At 48.6% G+C, this 18,751-nt stretch overlaps 1 protein-coding gene across 1 annotated transcript in view; it reads right to left on the bottom strand.

Moving 5' to 3' along the window:
• Positions 1-18,512, bottom strand: part of WWC3 (WWC family member 3) — a 119,915-nt gene extending 101,403 nt beyond the window's left edge. Inside the window, exon 1 of the mRNA XM_038586798.1 lies at positions 18,366-18,512. The gene's annotated coding sequence lies outside the window, so the exon portion shown is untranslated. The remainder of the gene's footprint in view (positions 1-18,365) is intronic.
• Positions 18,513-18,751: the final 239 nt, after the last annotated feature.

Here is an 18,751-nt window from a genome sequence, read left to right as displayed (position 1 = left end):
GCTTTCCGGTGGTGAAGATACCTTGGAACTAGATAGAGATCGTGGTTGCACAACGCCGTGAAAGTACTAACTGCCCGGACTTACCCATTGAAAATGGCTAGTGGCTAATTTCGTGTTCTGTGAATTTCACCCCAGTCTTTCCCAACAGGACAAAGATGGATGACGGGGCGTCCTGGGCCCCGCCGGTCGGGATCTCCCGAGGTGGGGCTGCGCGCACGCACGTGTGTGTGTGTGCGCGTGTGCGCGTGTGTAAACACAAATATACACAAACACAGAGCCCCCTAAGTTAATCTGGTATCTAGGATTTAAAGGACCAGGTCAGGATACCGTATATGTCTATGTGCAACTTAAGAGAAATGAAAGCCTTTCTGTGGCTAAGACCCCAAGGTTTTATCCGATGCCACACTCATCATGGGTAAAGAGTATGACACGCTGTCCCTCCCTGCCTCTGAAAAAAAAAAAAATCACTGAGTTGTTTTTTTTAAGATTTTATTTATTTGTTCATGAGAGACACACAGAGAGAGGCAGAGACACAGGCAGAGGGAGAAGCAGGCTCCTCAGGGAGCCCGATCCAGGGCTCGATCCAAGAACCCCGGGATCACACCCTGAGCTAAAGGCAGACGCTCAACCACTGAGCCACCCAGGCGTCCCAATCAGTGAGTTTTTAAAAATATAGATATGTATCACTCAGAAATAGAAAGCGGTGATGAAATCAGTTATGAGGCACTTGAGAGCAACATAACCAGGAAAGTGTGGATTTGAAATCCTGTCCCTAGTATGTGGAAGGACCCGCAGTGCAGCCACACAGATGAATGCACGGTGGAGGTGTCCTCAAGGAGCACCGACCATGGCATGCTCACGACAAACGTGAAATAAGGGCCAATGTTAGCAGGCTCTCATGGGAACCAACCAGGACCAAAGGGGTTAGGTGACACTGACACTGTGGCCCAGGCCAGCCCAACCATAGACACACTGCTCTCACTCCAAGCTGGCTAACCACCCGTGGCTGGAGACGGCGTCGAGCAGGAAGGACCTGGCCACTTGACTGTCGATGGCAACACGCAGTCTGAGATCCCTGCAGGAGGCTGCGGAGCAAGAGCCGCTTCGAACAGAAATAAGCTCGTGGCTTCAAGCCTATGCCGCTCCACTTCTACGCACCGTATTTCAGAAATCTCGTCGTATTAATACTGATCGGAGATGGTGAGACATTGTCCTATTACACAGTTCCGCTAGCGTGGAGGGAGTTACCACGAAGGACCACTGCACGTTGTATTCGTTTGCTCCTTTATAAGCAAACTGCGCTGCAACTGACACTTTCTCCAGCACTTTATTTTCCTTGCTTCTGGAAAGTTCTAACTTTGATCCTATCTATCTAGTAAGTGTAATACCTAACTATCAAAAGAACGATGGCCTGAAGATCACACTCCTGTTTCACCTTTACTTGCACAGGAGGAAAAAAGAACTTCCCTTCAGTTTCTTTGAAACCCATTAATTAATACAAGAATGTATCAACTTCACTGCAGGGCTACCTTTTTGATTAGGAAAAAAAAAAAAAAAAAAAACCCAACCACTTCTTACACCTCCCAGCTTTGCAAACATGGAAACATGACCAGCCAACTGCTTCACAAAACCAATTCCAGTAACTCATATGCCTGTGGTACCATTATGTCATTGGTCAGCTTCATGGAAAATTTTTCATTTTCATTTATTTTCATAGTTTAGAATATGCCAAAGCACCTTCTTTAACTCTGGGTGGAGAGGTAAAGCAACCAAATACCAGTGAAACATAAAAAAGACCACGGGAGGGGCACCTGGGTGGCACAGTCGGTTAAGCATCCAACTCTTGATTTTGGCTCAGGTTGTAATCTCAAGGTCCTGGGATCAAGCCCCGAGTTGGGCTCCACTCCACGCTCAGTGCAGAATCAGCTTGTTCCTCTCTCTCTGCTCCTCCTCCCATTCACACACACACACACACACTCTCTCTCAAATAAATAAGTAAAATCTTAAAATAAATAAATAAAAGACCACAGGAAAAAGAGAAAAGACTCAGAGGCACCATCAATGAAGAGCTCACCAGGACACTGTCTAGCTCCAGTGCTAGGTTCAAACCAAGTTGTCTTTGAACTACCATGAGCTTGGAGAGTGTTCCAGAAACTAATCTCACAGCTCAGGAAGGTAGAAGAACCAGCTTAGCTCTTGCTCCTTTCCCCACCACCTGGCTGGGATTAATCCACATGGTTTTATAGCCCTGAAAATGACAAAAGCAACCTTCATCCCCAAAGTAGCATGACAGGGTTTTATTTTCACTGGTGCAAAAAAGGGATGACAGCCACTCCAACTAATGAAAAAGTGGCTACCAAGCACCCCAAAACAGATGGCAAGAAAGCAATAGGCTTCTCCCCTTTACACCAGATAAAAATCAGCCCACCTGAAGGAAACTCAGACTTCGGATCCCAAAATACTGAGTTGGCACTAGATTTCAGATGAGATGCTGACGATGACTCAGGGAAAACGTGGTTTTATCAGTTATGTGTTTATATCAAACGCTAGAGTGATCCATATTTTTAAAGGAGCTGGGTGATATATGGCATAAGAAAAATATTCATAATTTTAAAGGCACAATAAGTGCATAAGTTCATAGTTAAAAGCTGGAAGTAAGCATGTCAAAAGCTCCAAGATAGAGCTGAGTGTTGAGAGTTGCTCAAAGAGGAATGATTGGTTCTGGCCACTGCGGTGGCACTTTAAATGGAAATGCTGCTCTGTCCTTCTCCCCGAGATACACATGTGAATGCAAGAAGCTATTCTTGGTAATCCTCGACATTTTTGTCAATATGCCATCTGCATGGTGACATTTGGGAGGTTTATGATACCGGAGGAGGAAGGGTTTGGTTTCTGGTGTCTCGGCTCTTAATACTGAGATTAAAGAGATGACAATCTTGGGTTAACCTAGGCCGATCGATCACAGAATGATCTACATGAGATGCCTTCTGAAGTAGCTTCCATACGGCAAACAAATGGCACCATAGTGCTTCTAAAGAAAAGTCACAGTGGGGAAAAATACTCTGCAGAGTTGGCCACCATGGGCTTGTGCCTTATCATTTTATTTTTTTATTTATTTTTTTTTAAGATTTTATTTTATTTATTCATGAGAGACACACAGAGAGGAGCGAGAGAGAGAGAGAGAGAGAGAGAGAGAGGCAGAGACACAGGCAGAGGGAGAAGCAGGCTCCATGCAGGGAGCCCGACGTGGGACTCGATCCCGGGTCTCCAGGATCAGGCCCTGGACTGAAGGCGGCACTAAACCGGTGAGCCACCCGGGCTGCCCTTGCATTATCATTTTAGATCCCAAATCATCCAACCATTAGAAAGCAACTACCCGCCACTTTTTTTTTTTAAGTAATAATAAAACATCAGATTCTAAACACAAGTATCTGTAACATGATAGGGGCATTCTAAAAGCATATTTAAAGTCTTCTCTTAAGACATACTCTTTAAGCCCACACACAGCTCAACCGCTAAAATAACAAGAACGAAATACATCCGCTGTGCATTTCCGGTTCCACGGAATTCCTCGTAGCCACCAGGAGCAAAGCTCCTGGAACAGCACAGGCAAAAGGCTCAGCTCCTTTGTGCCGATCCAAATGTGACGGCTACACTCTCAATTCTGGCCAAACCCTGCTTCTCCAAGCCTGCAAGGGCTCTGAGGGAGGGCCTCAGGAGCGGAGTCCAGCAGACAGGCAAGTGCAACCCAGGGTCCGGGTCCTTAAGAAACCATGCCTAGGTCTGGGAGCACCCTCACTACTACCTGTCAGTCTTCTTGCTTCAGATCCCTCCCTCTCAGTACCCCCACAGTAGGCAGAGAGACCCCAACTGGATGGTAAGTCCCCCAACAGAAGGCTCCCTGACCTGCTGGGAGTCACAGGCAGAGTCCCCGCAAGGGCACACGAGGCCCTTCAGGAGCCACCTGGCCCCAACCACTCCCCCCATCACTGGTGCCTTGGCACCTGCACTCCTTCTCCCCAAAAGCTTCAGCCCCCAGACACTGCCAGGCTTCCTCCTCAGCACCTGCAAGCATCACGCAAGGGCCCCCGTACCAGCGAGGCCTCCCCCCACCCCACCCCCGGCCACCTGCCCCTGCCGGAGGGCTCTCCCGAGTGAGTACCGATGGGGTCAGCCATCGCCACCTGCCACCACTGCAGTGTGAGCCCCACAGGAGCCAGGGTGTCTGAGAAGGATTTATCTGCGTTCCCCCAGGGCAGGCCCTCGGCCCCAGTGCTGCTGACGTGAACGGGCCGGGTCACCTCCGCTGTGGGGTGGCTCCACGTGCTGTGGGATGTGAGCGGCAGCCCCGGCCTCCACCTGCTACGTGCCAGTCCCAAGCCGTGCCTGCCAGCTGGGACAGTCAAAACTGTCTCCGGACACTGCCACATGTCCTCTGGAGGGCAAAACCACCCCCAGCCAACAGCCTTTGTTTTAGTGGAATTGGTGAATCTAAGGGTGGAAAATACCTTTTACTGCTCTGGCCACATGCTGCTAGGAAAATACCTAAGGTAACTGCTAAAGTGACTGATCATGGTTAGCACTGCCTCCCTGGAGCCCCGTTTTACCCACTTTCCCAGCTCCCCCCACTGGCATGTGAGCCCCACAAGAGGGAGGACTTTCCGGAGGTGCTGGTATGGACATGGACATGTGCTCTGAGAGTCCCCTTCAAGGCCCAAACAGCACAGTGATTTGGGTAAACTTAATTTCATCCCCAAAGTACGTTCATCTGTTAAATGTAGAGCCAAAAGCTATTAATACACATATGAAAACTGTCTTATAGATATTGCACAAGGTTGCTGAGAAGATGTAGCTGAACATCTTGACCTTGAACCAACTTCTCCTATTCTTAATACCTGTCCAATACTAAGTATCCGACATTAGCTATGGAGCAAGGTCTAATCATATGATGTGAATTGTTTCAGAGTCTCCAACATCAATGAGTGCTACAAATACAAAGTTCCAGAACAAGAGGATACCAAAACCTGGAAATCAATAATTCTGTACATATTTGAGGTATTTTCTGATTTGTATCTAAGCTAACATAACAATAATGAAAGTTAAACGCGTGAAAGCTTTGGATGTGTTAACATGGTACACAAACAAGCATGACATCATTCTCGGATTGGCAAAGTAGAGCCCGTAGGCCAAATCCAGCCTGCTTCTTATCTTTATAAATAAAGCTTTATTGAAGCACAGCCAGGCCCATCCACATTTAGGGATTGTCTCTGGGTGCTCTTGAGCTACAACAGCAGAGCTGAGTGGTTGCAACAGAGACCCCGTGGCCCATAAAGCCTAAAATATTTCTTCTTATTTAGTCCTTTACCAAAGAAGTGTGCTGGCTTTACGCTAATCTGTTAACTTTTTTTTTTTTAATCTGTTAACTCTTTAGTAACATTTCATTACCAGCAACTTAACCAGCCACAAAACCAAAAACATGCAAAGAACACCTTCAAGCAGAGAGAAAAATAGTTTTCATGAAATCTGAGTGCTTGTCTTTACACTGGTGGGCCTCCAGGGTCACAGGGCTACAAGGAAAGTGATATGACGGCGGGAGCAAAGTCTGATGGGCAAAAGAAAAAAGACACTAAAGAACTAAAGACTCACAATGCTGAATAACTATTTAATATGATCACAAAAACAATCAAAATGTGTCTATTATGCACTAGACGTTGATCTGAGTGCCCCCACTTTATGGAAGAGGAAACTGAGGCTCAGAGAGCCCAAATACTGCCTTAGGGCACACATCAAATGGCAGAGCCAAGAGTCAGACTCAAGACCTTCTAAGTCCAAAATTGGGGCTAACCACACTTGGGCGGTCCCTATGGTCAGCAGTACATCCCGGGACATACCAACGCCCCTGTTCACCCATCCAAACCCTAACTGTCAAGAAAATGTCACACTTTAATATATCTAAGTAACAAAAGCATGTACTATAATTTTAAGAGGTTCTTCCAAAAATGTGTGAAAGGTAAGAATGCTGATATGTGAAGGCTCAATTGTTAATTGGTCCTTTAGCCACAACTTCATTTTACTCCAAACACTGCCACATAATCAGGTATCACATCAACTATTCTAAAACAAACCGCAGTGCTAATAAATCGTCCCAGAAGCTAAAGTCCTCTGAATGAAAGAGGTAGTTGCCTTCATGAAAACCATCTATCTTTTAACCTAGTAACGGTTACCGGGTTGTTCAAGGTTATATTCTCCCCTTACAGTGGGCAAAACTCCTGGACGATGCTAACATAGGACGTCCTGGGGAGTGCAAAAACATTTTTTAAAGTTGTGGGGTTTTGTTTTTGTTTTTGCTTTTTTTTTAGACAGAGTGGGGGTCAGAGGGACAGAGAAAATCTTAAGCAGGCTCCACACCTGTGGGGTGATGACACCTGTGCTGGTTGCTAATAATAGAAACCCTAATTCCACCAGCTTTGAAGGCTAGGTGGACGTTGTCAGTTCACATTTCACGTAAGAAAAGGTGCTGCAAGTAGGTAGCTCTAGAACCTTAAATCAGCCACCAACCACCATACCAAGGATGCAGCCTCTCCCCACTGCCACCCGCAGCTTCTCAGCCAGCTCCCTCCTGGGTTTTGTGGCAAATGTAACTGCCCGGTTCCAAAGTGGAGTGGAGACAGGACATCCAGCAGCAGGAGGAGGAGTTACTTTCATATAGGTCTATCGGAACAAAGAGCCTGGTCCTCAACTATGCCCGTCTCACACCTCCCCCTGTGCACATGGCTCACATGGCTTGGGGCCATGTGCTCCTGCCCCAGCCAACTGCAGGCCCCTACCTCTGAAATGTCAGTGATACCCCGTCCCCGCCCCCAGTTGTGAAAGTCAAAAATGGCTCCAGACATTCCAAATGGGGGGGATGACAAAATCATGCCTAGTTGAGACCCACTGGCTCTGAGCAAGCAGGACTTCACCAGGAGCTAGAGAGAGGGACACATCCCCTAGGTCAAGACAAGGGTGGCCACTCTAACAAAATGGGGGCTCTGACAGCTGACAGGTACTCTTGAGAACCCTAGAATATATGAGAAAAACTAAGTGAAATACTGAAATATACAAATAAGTAAAACCCATGTCTATGTGCATAAGTGCATTCAACATTTACTGAGGACCCACTACGTGCTCTGTACTGTGAATAAGCAGAGAAAATCTAAATAAGTTAAAGGAAAGGAGATGGTTTAGATTTTTAAAAAAAATATATGACTAACTGCTTGGTCCCTTCATTCTCTGATCTTTTAAAAAAATTTGAAATAATCATGGATTCACAGAAAGTTGCAAAGACATGTATGGGGGGTTTCTTTCACTCAGTCCCCCCTGGGGTCCCATCCTGCCCAGCCCTGGCACCATGCCAGAGCACGGACCTGACACCACTGCAATCGCCGCACAGCTCATCCTGAGTTTGCAGGCGTGCCTCTGCGTGTGTCAGTGGCTGGGTGTATATGTACCAGCTCCGTGCCATTTTACCACATGTGTAGCTTCCATAACCACAATCACGACAGAGAAATATCTCGCCACTCCGAGCCTCCCTCGAGCCACTTCTAGAGCCACGTGTCCCCCAGCCTCCATCCCTAACCCTTGGCAACCACTAATCTGTTCTCCATCTCTGTAATGTTATTATGTCGAGAATGCTCTACAAACAGAATCTCACATTCATTTCCTTCTGTGTGTTGTGCTGCCTGGAATCACATGGTGGTTTGAGGTTGGGCTGCCACTCAGTCTGCTCTCAAGAGGAACAGGCTAATGACACTGGTCCCAGGGGTTTTTTTCTGATCTGCAAGAGCGGGGCGTGGAGGGGTAGAGAATGGCTGCATTTCTTCTTTGCATCTGCATGTTCCAAGTAGCACATGTGTGCGCACACACAGTTCTCTTCATGGGCCTTTAAAACCCACTGAAGTTCCTAAAGTACAGGTGGGGGGGATCCATTTACCCAGGAGCACAAAAGAATGAATCCCTTACTCAAATTCTCCCAAGAACTAAAGCTTTTTGTACCTTTAAATCTTAGCTTTTTAACTCTATTTTTTCCAACTTTATTGAGATACAACTGACATACAACATTGTGTAAGTTTAAAGTGAATGATATGATTTGATATTTCTATGTTGCAATACGATTATCACCATGGCATTAGCTAACACCTCCATCACATTACATAATTACCACTTAAGATCTACTCTCTTAGCGATTTGAGGATACAGCACTGTTAACTATAATCATAATGCAGTACACTAGATCCCCAGAATTAAATGTGTGTTTCTAATGAAAATCCTTTTTTTTTTTTTTTTGAGAGAGAGAGAGAGAGTGCGCACACACGCGTGGGGGGGGAGCGGGAAGAGAGGAAGAGAGAACTTTAAGCAGCCTCCCCCCACCCCCCCACGGGGCTCAATCTCATGGCCCTGAGCCGAAACCAAGAGCCAGATGCTTAACCAACTGAGCCACATAGATGCCCCTAATGAAAATCTTTCCAAATATGGTTATTTTCCAGGCATCTTAATCTTGATTTGCATATTATTTAAATGCTCTCATCTAACTTTATCTCTGGAGCCTGCTTCTCCCTCTGCCTATGTCTCTGTCTCTCATGAATAAATAAATAGAATCTTTGGAAATAAAAAAGAAGTTTCTACAGAGGGGTTCGTTGACTAAAAGGCCCCCACTGGCTTTCATGATTCTGAGCTCCTTTCCTTTGGTTGGTTAGACTTCCCACCAGGGTCTGCAGGTCTCATCCTGTGCCCCACTCCGTACAAGCCCACTGACTAATGGTTACCTTAATTAACCCTGTATTCTAAGATCAGGGGTCAGCAAACATTTTCTGTAAAGTGCCACACAGTATTATTTTCAGCTCTGTGGGCCATCTGGTCTCTGTCCAGCAATTTAACTCTGTCCTTGTAGTTAGTTACAGCTCCAAAGCAGCTACAGCATGCATGACTAAGCTCCAACAAAACTTTATTCGTGGACACTAAAATTTGAATTTCACATAAATTTCACAAAACACCACTCTTATTACTCTTTCTCAACCATTTAAAAGTGGAAAACTCATTCTTCACCTGCAGGCTGTATAAAAACAGGTGGTGGGCCGGGTTCAGTCTGTAGGCTACTGATGACCAACCCCTGTCCTAGGATTTCCCGGGGCCAGCCATGACGTCTGGGAAATAATTTACACTTAAATCAGTTCATCGACTAACAACAAGTATTATCATCCTCCTTGCACAAGTAAGGAAATCCAGGCACGAGGAAATTCCAGGACTTGCTTGGCAGCAGGGCACAGGTGGTAGGAGCTAACCCAGAGCCTGGGCATCCTCGCACCCGAGGGCGGCCCTGGCAGCACGCTGGTGACCGCTTCCACTCTGGCTTATTACTCCGGAGGGTCTCTCTGCTTCCCCAGCTGTATCTTCGACTCCTTGAGGGAAAGGGCCAGTCCTCAATGATGTTCATTTGTTATTTTCCATGGTACCTCGCACAGAGGCAGCGTCTTGATTATTTTTTTAAGACTTTATTTATTTATTCATGAGAGATACAGAGAGAGGCAGAGACACAGGCAGGGAGCGAAGCAGGCTCCCTACAGGGAGCCCAATGTGGGACTCGAACCCTGGACTCCGGGATCACGACCTGAGCCAAAGGCAGACACTCAACCGCTGAGCCGCCCAGGCATCCCAGCATCTAGATTACTGAAAAGTCTTACTATGCATTTAATTTTTTGGCTCTCTGTCCCCAATGGTAAAAAGACATGTGAGAGATTTTATACTTCTCTCTTTCTCAACATAATGAATCAAAGGCTAAAGTAAGGAACAAACGAAAAGCAAAACTGTCTTTGATGGTCAATTGGTTTTTTTTCAAGTGTGCTGGCTGTTCCCATGGGCGCAGGCCACACAGCTGCCCTCAGGATCACGGGAGGGCATGTCCCTGTGTTAAAACAAAAGCAGAAGCAAAAAAACCAGGTTCCTATGATGGGGGTGAACCTCAAATGTTTTTGAAGCTAGATAAAAGAAGCTCCACATAAAAAGCCACATATCACACGATTCCATTTAGATGGAATCATCCAGAAGTGGCAAAGCCGGAGAGAGGGAAAGCAGCCTGGGGGGTGCAGGGGGCTGTGGGGAGGGGGAAGTGGGGAGGGGCCGCTTTACCTGGACGGGGTTGCCTTCTGGGGTGAAGGAAAGGTTTTAGAACTGGAAAGAGGGGGTGGCTGCACGACACCGCAACTGCGCTAAGTGCCACGGAACTGCTCACTTAAAATGGTGACTTTGTTATGTGAAAGTTCCCTCCATAAAAAAGATGTTAAAAGGATGGTGGTGGATCTGTGTATTCCAGTAGTGGAAACAGCACGCAGACCTATTATTAAATGAAAGTGTCAAGTCACAGGGGAAAAAAGGTGACAGTATGATCCCAATTATGTAAAATCCTAAGACAAAGGTCCAGCCCTATGTACATGTATTTGGGTAGAGTGTAGAGAAGGGACTAGAAGGACACACCACAGGCTGATCCCGGAGGTTCCCTCTGAGAAGGGGCGGGTGGGGATTTCCATGTGTTCTGCATATTTGTGCACTGTTTCATTCTCACAGGAAAAGAATGCTTCAGTGGGGTCCCCGTGTAATAGAAAAAACAGCCCAGGTCCCTGTGGGCCCGAGCACTTGGAAGGGCGGCCAGTCGGTTCCACGCACAGCTGTGCCGGGAGCGAGGCGCCAAGTGAGGACTGCGAGGCGCCGTGATGCCAAACAAGGAATTTTTACGGAGTTTCCCGTGGCTTTGGCTGCATCCGTCCGTTGATAGGTCATATGAAGTGCGTGAGACCTCACCAGCAAGTCCCACGGGCTTCGGAAGGGCCCCCCGTCAGGACAGCATCAGCCCCTCTTTAAAAACGTGCGTGTTCCCTGAGCAGCAGGCCAGGGTGCACACGGGCGATCCCGGGGAGGGAGGGAGAAGGGGGGCAGGGGCCGCACGTGTGCCGCTGCGCCCCGCCGTCCCCGCACCGGCCTCGAGCGCCGGGCCCCACCTGCACCTGGGGGCCCGGGGCCCCGGCAGCCGATGCCAGCCGTCCTGAGCCAGGACGCCCCGAACCCACGTCCCAAGCCCCCACAGCCTTCATCCGAGCTCGCCCGACCGTCCCGGGCTAACGGACACGTCCCTGGATTAACAGACACCGGGAAAAAGGGCAAGAAAACATTGTGACAAGGGCGGGGATGAGCAGGTCCGTTAGGACACCGGAAGGCCGAGCGCAGGGACCGACCTGCAAATGCCACCGCAGCCCACGTGGGAACACTCCACGCTGCGCCAGCGCCGCTGGAAACGGGAAGCCGCCGGGGCTCCGGGCAGCGGCCAGGATCCGCGGCCTCCAGCACGGGGCTCCCTGGGCACCGCGAGCAGGGGCCGGGACTCGGAGGACGCCCGCTGCCGCCGGGCACAGCGCGGGGGAGGCTGGCCGGGGCCCAGGAGCCAGAGCAAGCCACCGCCGCCACCGATCGGGCGGCCCTGGACCTCGCAGGCCCGCAACACACGGGTCGTGTTCCCGCCCTGCCGCTGGGGATGCGCACAGGTGGGCCTCCCCGCCTCCCCCCACCCCCCCAGCACGACGGCTGGAGTTGCCGCTGGGCTAGCTCCGGCATTCTGCAGGGGACCTGGACAAGGCGGGCACTTCGGGGCAGTGAACAACCTGGGCCCCAGCCGCTCAGTGGAGCAGCGCTTGGCAGTGAAAAGGCACGAAGGGCCGATCCATGCGGCAACGCGCACGAACAGCGGGGAGATCGCACTGAGCAAAATAAGCCTGGGGGGGGGGGGGGGGCACTGAGTGCATGACTCCACTTAGATGAAATGTCCAGAACACACAGATCTACAGACACGGAAAGCAGATGAGCAGCTGCCAGGGGCTCAGGGAGGCGAGGAGAGATTGCTAGTGGGTATGGGGTGTCTTTCTGGGGCGAGGGAAATGTCCTGGAATCACACAGTGGTGATGGGGGCACGATCCCGCAAATTTACTAAAAACCACTACACTGTGCACTTTAAAATAGTACATTTGATGGTATGGAAATCTTTTTTCAAATTTTTTAAGTGAGGATAACTTTCAGGGTGAATCCAGGGTGATCCACCGGCTCAGAGACCTCCCCCATGCGGGAGACAGGTACCTTCGGGCACCTTTCCATGGGACAGGGCTCCAAGGGGCAGAAGGAGTTCATCTCGCACAGTGGCTCTCTGCTGTCCTGAGTTCCACATGGCCTGGAAAGGCCATAGGCACCTTGGCAGTGCTCTAGCTCCTGGTGGCGCCGAGGCTGGCACGTAAGGCTGCTCGGAGGCTCTCCCGCCTGGCACCCTGGCCCACCTGCCCAAGTGCTGGGCTTCTTGCCCAGGGGTTGCCCTAACCTGCTCCCTTCCTCTCCCCCCTCTCTTCCTTAGACCCTTGAGCTTTAAAGAAATAAAAAGAAAAAATAAAAAGAATAAAAAGAAATAAAAAGAAAAAAAAGAGAACCCGCCAGATAGAAAACACTGGAGATTCCACCACTCCACAAGCACCCTTGCAAGATGCCCTCACCACATCTTTCTAGAGCTCCCCATCCCACCTGCCGTAATTCAAGTATTGGCTAAGTCCCGTGCACTCCTTATTTCTTTCACAATTTCTCTGATATCATCCCTGCCTTTTCTAATGTCCTACTGCCCTCCATCTCTCTAGCTCAGGGCCTGTCGCCATCCGTGAAGACCTCCCAAGAGTTTCCAACTGGTCTCTTCTCTTGGAGATCCACCCCTGCCCACCACCCCATATTTGGCTACTCATCAGATGACCTGGCGCCTAAGGTGAGGCTCCCCGGCTCAAATCTACAAGGAACAAGGACTCCTGGCTGTTGTAAGGAGCCAGGGAGAAGACAGATGTGAAAAGCTTATTAGCATGGTACCCCTAAGCACGCCACAAATGTCAGCTACTGTGATTGTTCTCAAAGACACCAAGCTGACCAGATGCTTCCATTTTCAATGGGAAAACCACCCTCCTGCTTCCCTCTTATAAGGACCATGACTACACCGGGTAGACCCAGATAACCAAGAATAATCACCTCATCTCAAGATTCTTAACTTAATCCTACCGACAAATGTCATTTGCCATGGAAGGTCACTTATTAGCAAGTTTTAGAGACTAGGACATGGACATCTTTAGGGGAGCCATTATTCTACCTTCCATGAAGGAGGTGGTGGGGCAAAATATCAATTAACAATGAATGCAAGATAAAAAAAATAACTGGTGGGTATGACACAGTACAAGGGGCACAGTTACCCTAGTGAAGGGAGGGTCAAGCCCAGGTAGTAGATCTGAGCTCAGCTCTGGAGCCAGAGAGAGCTCTGGAGCCCTCTTTGGCTGTGGACAGTGAGGTTACTAAGTCAACCTCCCTGTCCTATTTCATCATCTGCCCACCTACACCCTGTGTGGCCGCTGTGGGCTTTCAGTGGAAGCATCCAGGCAGACAGGAGAGCACGAGCACCTGAGACACAGAGGCTGTGCAACAGTTTGAATGAATGAATGAATGAATGAATGAATGACTCAGGGGCAGGATGTTTCAAAGTGGGAGGGGTTTGGGCAGCTGAGTGGCACCCGAGAAAGGGCACCGATTCCTGGCCAGAAGACTCAGCTCAAGTCCCTGTGCTTCCAACTGCCAGCAGGACGTCCCCCGTCCCCGTAGCTGTGGCCCTGCAGTGCGAAATGAGGAGCTTGCACAAGACTAGCACTTCCAACTCCCAAGCTGAGGGTTCCCAGCTCGGCGTGCTCCAGCCCCAGTCACACCTCCCTCACCGGAGGCTGGGTCAGGGAAATTGACCTCATTTATTCCAACAGCCCGCAGGCACTTCCTGCCTCCGGCACTTTCCTCACATTCCTTCCTTTCCTCCCCAGCTCCCAGAAAGCGCCAGAAACCCTCAATGGAAGAAAATAAAGACAACGCCCCCCTGCCCCCAGCTCAAATGAGCCCTCCCTCCTTTTTTCAGAAGCCATCACCACCTCGTGACCACTGTCTTCGTTTCTGTGTCTGTCTCCCATCTCCCAGAAAACTCGGTCTCCATCCGCCTTACTAGAACGCGGGAGGCCAAGAATCTCTGTAAATATTTCTTCACTTTACTGGATTTAAATAGGAACAAGTGAATTCAGAAGAATTTAACTCTGCTTTATTTTTTTTAAGATTTTTTTATTTTTTATTTATTCATAGAGACACAGAGAGAGAGAGGCAGAGACACAGGCAGAGGGAGAAGCAGGCTCCATGCAGGGAGCCCGACGTGGGACTAGATCCCGGGTCTCCAAGATCACGCCCCAGGCTGCAGGCGGCGCTAAACCGCTGGGCCGCCACCGGGGCTGCCCTAACTCGGCTTTATTCCATCAGATCAATTGTATTGAATGTATTGGGAAGGCAACCAACATCAGCAAAAGGACCTGGGCTAGAAGAAGCTCACCAGGCTCGCCAGGTGGCTTTTACCACGTCACCTGACCCATGGGTTCCTAAAGCAGAACCTACCAGAGAAGGTGGAATACATTATTCCCACTTGCAAGAGCAGAGTGAAAAGGGAGAAAAGGAAACTTAGAGATTTCTAAACATCCGGGATCTATTTTCAGAAATGACTTTTCCATTCACTTTTCTTAAAAAAAAAAAAAAAAAAAAAAAAAAAGGAAGGAAGGAAAGAAAAAGACCGATACTAAGCCAAGAATAGACCAAGAAATGATTGCTGATGATCTAAATGGATAAAGATTCTTCCACCAGGAGCCCACCCCTTATGGCCTTAAAAGCAAAGACGCTCCCCCATGTTCATACAAACAGTACCTATAATCTTAAAAAATGAAAAATAGAGAAATCATTCCTTGTTTTTCAGAAAGTTTGTATAATCCAGAAATAGACTCTGTGGAGTAAATATAGTAAACCTCCTATTAATTAATACTAAATAAAGGTCGCAAGGAGGTGGCAATGATGTCATCCGACTCTGTTATACGGGGCTCCGGCCTTGCAATTTCCCAAACCATGGATTGTTTTCTCCATAAAATAGCTTGTTCAAAGGAATTTTAATATACCACAGAATTTCTCCAATTGGAGCAGGTCAAATCCCATCTCGTGAACAAATGGGTCCCTAAAAGTTTATGTCATGCTATAATCTGGGCCTTCCACCGTCATCAGGATTATTCACATTCGCTTTGATCTCAAATGTGATACGTCCACCATCCTCTGGACTGGCTGCTCGGCCTTGGCAGTCCGGCATTGTAATCTCAACTGAGCTCCAAGAACAGAACATGCAGTTTCACTCACTCAGTCCACATATAAGACAACATCAACAGAACCCACAGGCACTGTTGAAGGCACTAAATTTTTTCAAAGGAAGCAAAAATGTTCTTTCCATGTTTTCTGCCTAAATAGCAAATATCTTCTTATAGAGTGATCACTGAACTCTGAGTGAATATATGTAGAATACATACGTGTGACCAATGTGAACCAGGCAAGACTCACCCACAGAAACTGCCAGCCATAGAAACGATCAATTAACTTTATATTTTTTAACAAGGTCTTTGGATACAATCCGTAGCAAAGAATGAAAACTATACAGACAATACTGATCTGCGGAGATAGTGAATTTAAGCCTAAGGAGGGTTCAAAATCAAACCAAAAAATTCCATTTTGTAAACATTGAGATTTTTTTATACATCTGTAGCCACATCTGTAAAGATTATTTCCTTAGGCTTGCAACTTTTTGGTTGTGACTTGAAAAAGAAATTACAACTACAGTAATTCACCCACACACCCTGAAGCTGCCAATATCAAATGCTATTACACACAACATTGACGGGAATTACTATAAAACTCTAGAAGAGATTATCTACAACCCTTGGCCCTCAGTTACTGTGTTTACAGGGCCTCATCTTACACTATGACAGTTTTTACTAAATTGTATGTGAAATAATGTTTTAAGTCAGCATCAATTTTCACCACACCTACTACATTCATTTATTCCTTCATAATTTCATTTTCTTTAAAAGCCTATTTATTTATTTGCTACTATCCTGTCAGTTCTCTATTTGGAAGCTGTTTGGAGAAAATCATTGAACACCGTCTTCCACTTGCGCGAATCAAACACAACTCAAAAAGGACTTTAACTGTCAGATGCACATGGAGAAAATGTACTCTGACAAAGTTTTTTTCCATATAATAAAAATCAATTACAACTTTAAAGGATAATCAGTCACCCATAAAAAACGGCAGGGTTCTGTTTTGAAAGAGGAAGAAGAATGGCTATTACACCATACGCCATTTACACCCTTCGGTAGACTCCACTTAAATGTTTGTGGCTTGCTGAACATTCCATACATATTTCGGGCAAGGTATTATGGGAGCTGAAGTGCAAGCTATCCCCTGCTGAATTTTCACTCACTATAAAAACAATGTCTCATAAAAGTATACACATGTTTTTACTTTACAAAAAAATGTAAACTATGCACTTTTACTCACTCAATCGACACTTTTAGCACTAGAAACGGGACTTTTAAAAAATCTATAACATAAGTGATGCCTGCAAAGGGTGAAAATGTCATTCAGTAACAAACAGATTTCTGGAAAAAAGAACATAGGAAATGTATATGAAACACAGAGAAAGGAAGACTCTACAAGCTGACTCCTGTAGGGTCTGCTCACCTATGTCCTGGGTCGTACCATTAAAATGGAAATTTGCACGTTTATATTTTTCATCTTGAAACCCCACTCCAATGTAGCCACAACTGTTTTATATTACCCTCATAAAATGAACCTTAGCCTTTTCTAAGCCAAACAGTATTTTTAATTGGTTCATTTTCCAGTTGTTTGGGTTTTTAGCAGACATACAGCATAAAAGGGCACTACATTCCAAGCAGTTCCACCAATTCCAGAACCATCCAAGACTTCATCAAACAGCTGTGGCTCTAGCCTTTGGTAAAATTATTATATGATCTCACCTGATTTTCAAAATAACTAAGCATCTTTTTAACCCATAAAAGTGTGCTAGGATTTACCTAAGTTTCTGAGTCCAGAAGTTTGCTGTGTTCAGGGAGGATGTTAGGGAAACACGCTCATTTTGCTGTTTTGTTTTTCCCTATCTGAACCCAGAGAGATTTTTCAAACAATAATGCAACAGCTTCCCTCCTCCAAAGTTTATTTTCAAACGCCAGTGCCATGCAGCACTGCCTTTCCTGTGCAGGTAAGGAGGAAGCAGGAGCAATGTCATCACACTGAGCCTGTCCTGAGTCTTAAAATCATTGAGAAGCCTGCAGTATTTCCTTTCTAGCACCCCGGCCCAGTGCAGAGAGAAGTTGCTGCAGACAGGACAAGGTATCAGGTAACCACTAGAAACACTTAGTTTCAACAGAATTCCCAATTACGCGGTGCGTGCGTGCACAGACACTCACACACACACACACACACACACACACACACAAAAGCACCTCTCCAAAAGAGCAGAACCACTGAAATTAGCAATCACACAGAAAGTTAAGGAAAAGCATCATTACATGAACTTAATCAAATGCAATGTGGTAGTGCTTTTAGAAGAATCCATGTTTCACTCCATGGTATATTCACATAAATACTAAGACAACTTAGTGCCCTGTTCACATCTTGCACAAAAAGGAAACCTGAAATTCAGCTCTTGTTTTTCGTTTACTGCAAAAGCATATGGGTCTAATCATGTTGCATTCTGGCTGCAGTACACAAGGCGACTTCAATCAGAATTTTAACTCAATTTTTAAGGCGCTAAAGAGCAACCATCATAGTCTGGGAGCAGAGTCTCCCGATTCCAAGAGAACTGGGAATCCCTGAGTGGCCCATCTGGCACCAGTCTTTGGATGGAAAGTAGGCTGAGCCCGCCAGACAAGGAACCCACACCACGAAGCTGGAGCGCACGTTTATGCTCCAAGATGACAGCTCATCTGGCCACCGCGGGGCCGGGGGCGGTGGGCGGCCGAGGCCCGGCGGGGATGGGCGAGGCCGAGGCGGAAAAAGGAAAAGAGGGCTATCCGTCAGCTCCGGGGGAGGAAATTCCAGGCGACCAGCTTCCAGGCGCCGGTCAGCGGGTGACGTGAGGGAACCAAGTCACTGTGTCGGCCCCGCAGCGGGGGCCGGGAGGCGGCCGGGGCTCCGCACTCCGGGGGCTCGAGGCCGGAGACGGGGCGCCTCGAACCTCGTCCAAGGCCCCTGGGTGGGGGCGTGGAGCGCCCAGATCTTCGCCCGGGGCCCCCCCGAAGACACGCGACCTGCGCCCAGACCCGGAGGCCTGCCGGCGTCCTCGATCCCCTCCGAGAGCCCGAGGGATGGAGCGCCGGGACCCCGGCCGCGGCCCGCACCCCCGCTCTTACCGGTCGCGGGGGTCGATCCACGACGTCTGGCGCGTATTGTGGTCGATGTAGAAGACGCGGCCGTCGTAGTCGCGCGCCTCCTCCCAGCCGGCGGGCAGCGGCAGCTCCGCGCTCTCCCGGGCCCGCGGCGGCGGCGGCGCAGAGGGCGCGGGGGGCGCGGGGGCCGCGGCAGGGGGCGCGGACGGCGGCTGCTCCCGAGGGGGCTGCGCGGGCGGCGGCGGCTCCCGCGGGGCCTCCCGCGGCTCTCCCCGCCGCCGCCGCCGGCCGCCGCTCAACCACGGCATGACCGCTCGGGCCCCGCCGCCGCCGCCGCCCGGCCGCCCCGCGCGCGCCGCGTCCTCCGCCAGCACTAAGGCCCGGCGCCCGGGGCGCGGGGGCGGCCGCGG

The sequence above is a fragment of the Canis lupus genome, chromosome X (genome assembly GCF_011100685.1).
Source record: "Canis lupus familiaris isolate Mischka breed German Shepherd chromosome X, alternate assembly UU_Cfam_GSD_1.0, whole genome shotgun sequence".
Classification (NCBI taxonomy): Eukaryota; Metazoa; Chordata; class Mammalia; order Carnivora; family Canidae; genus Canis; species Canis lupus.
The sequence above is the reverse complement of the archived record's forward strand: the minus strand, read 5'-3'. Positions and strand labels throughout refer to the sequence as shown.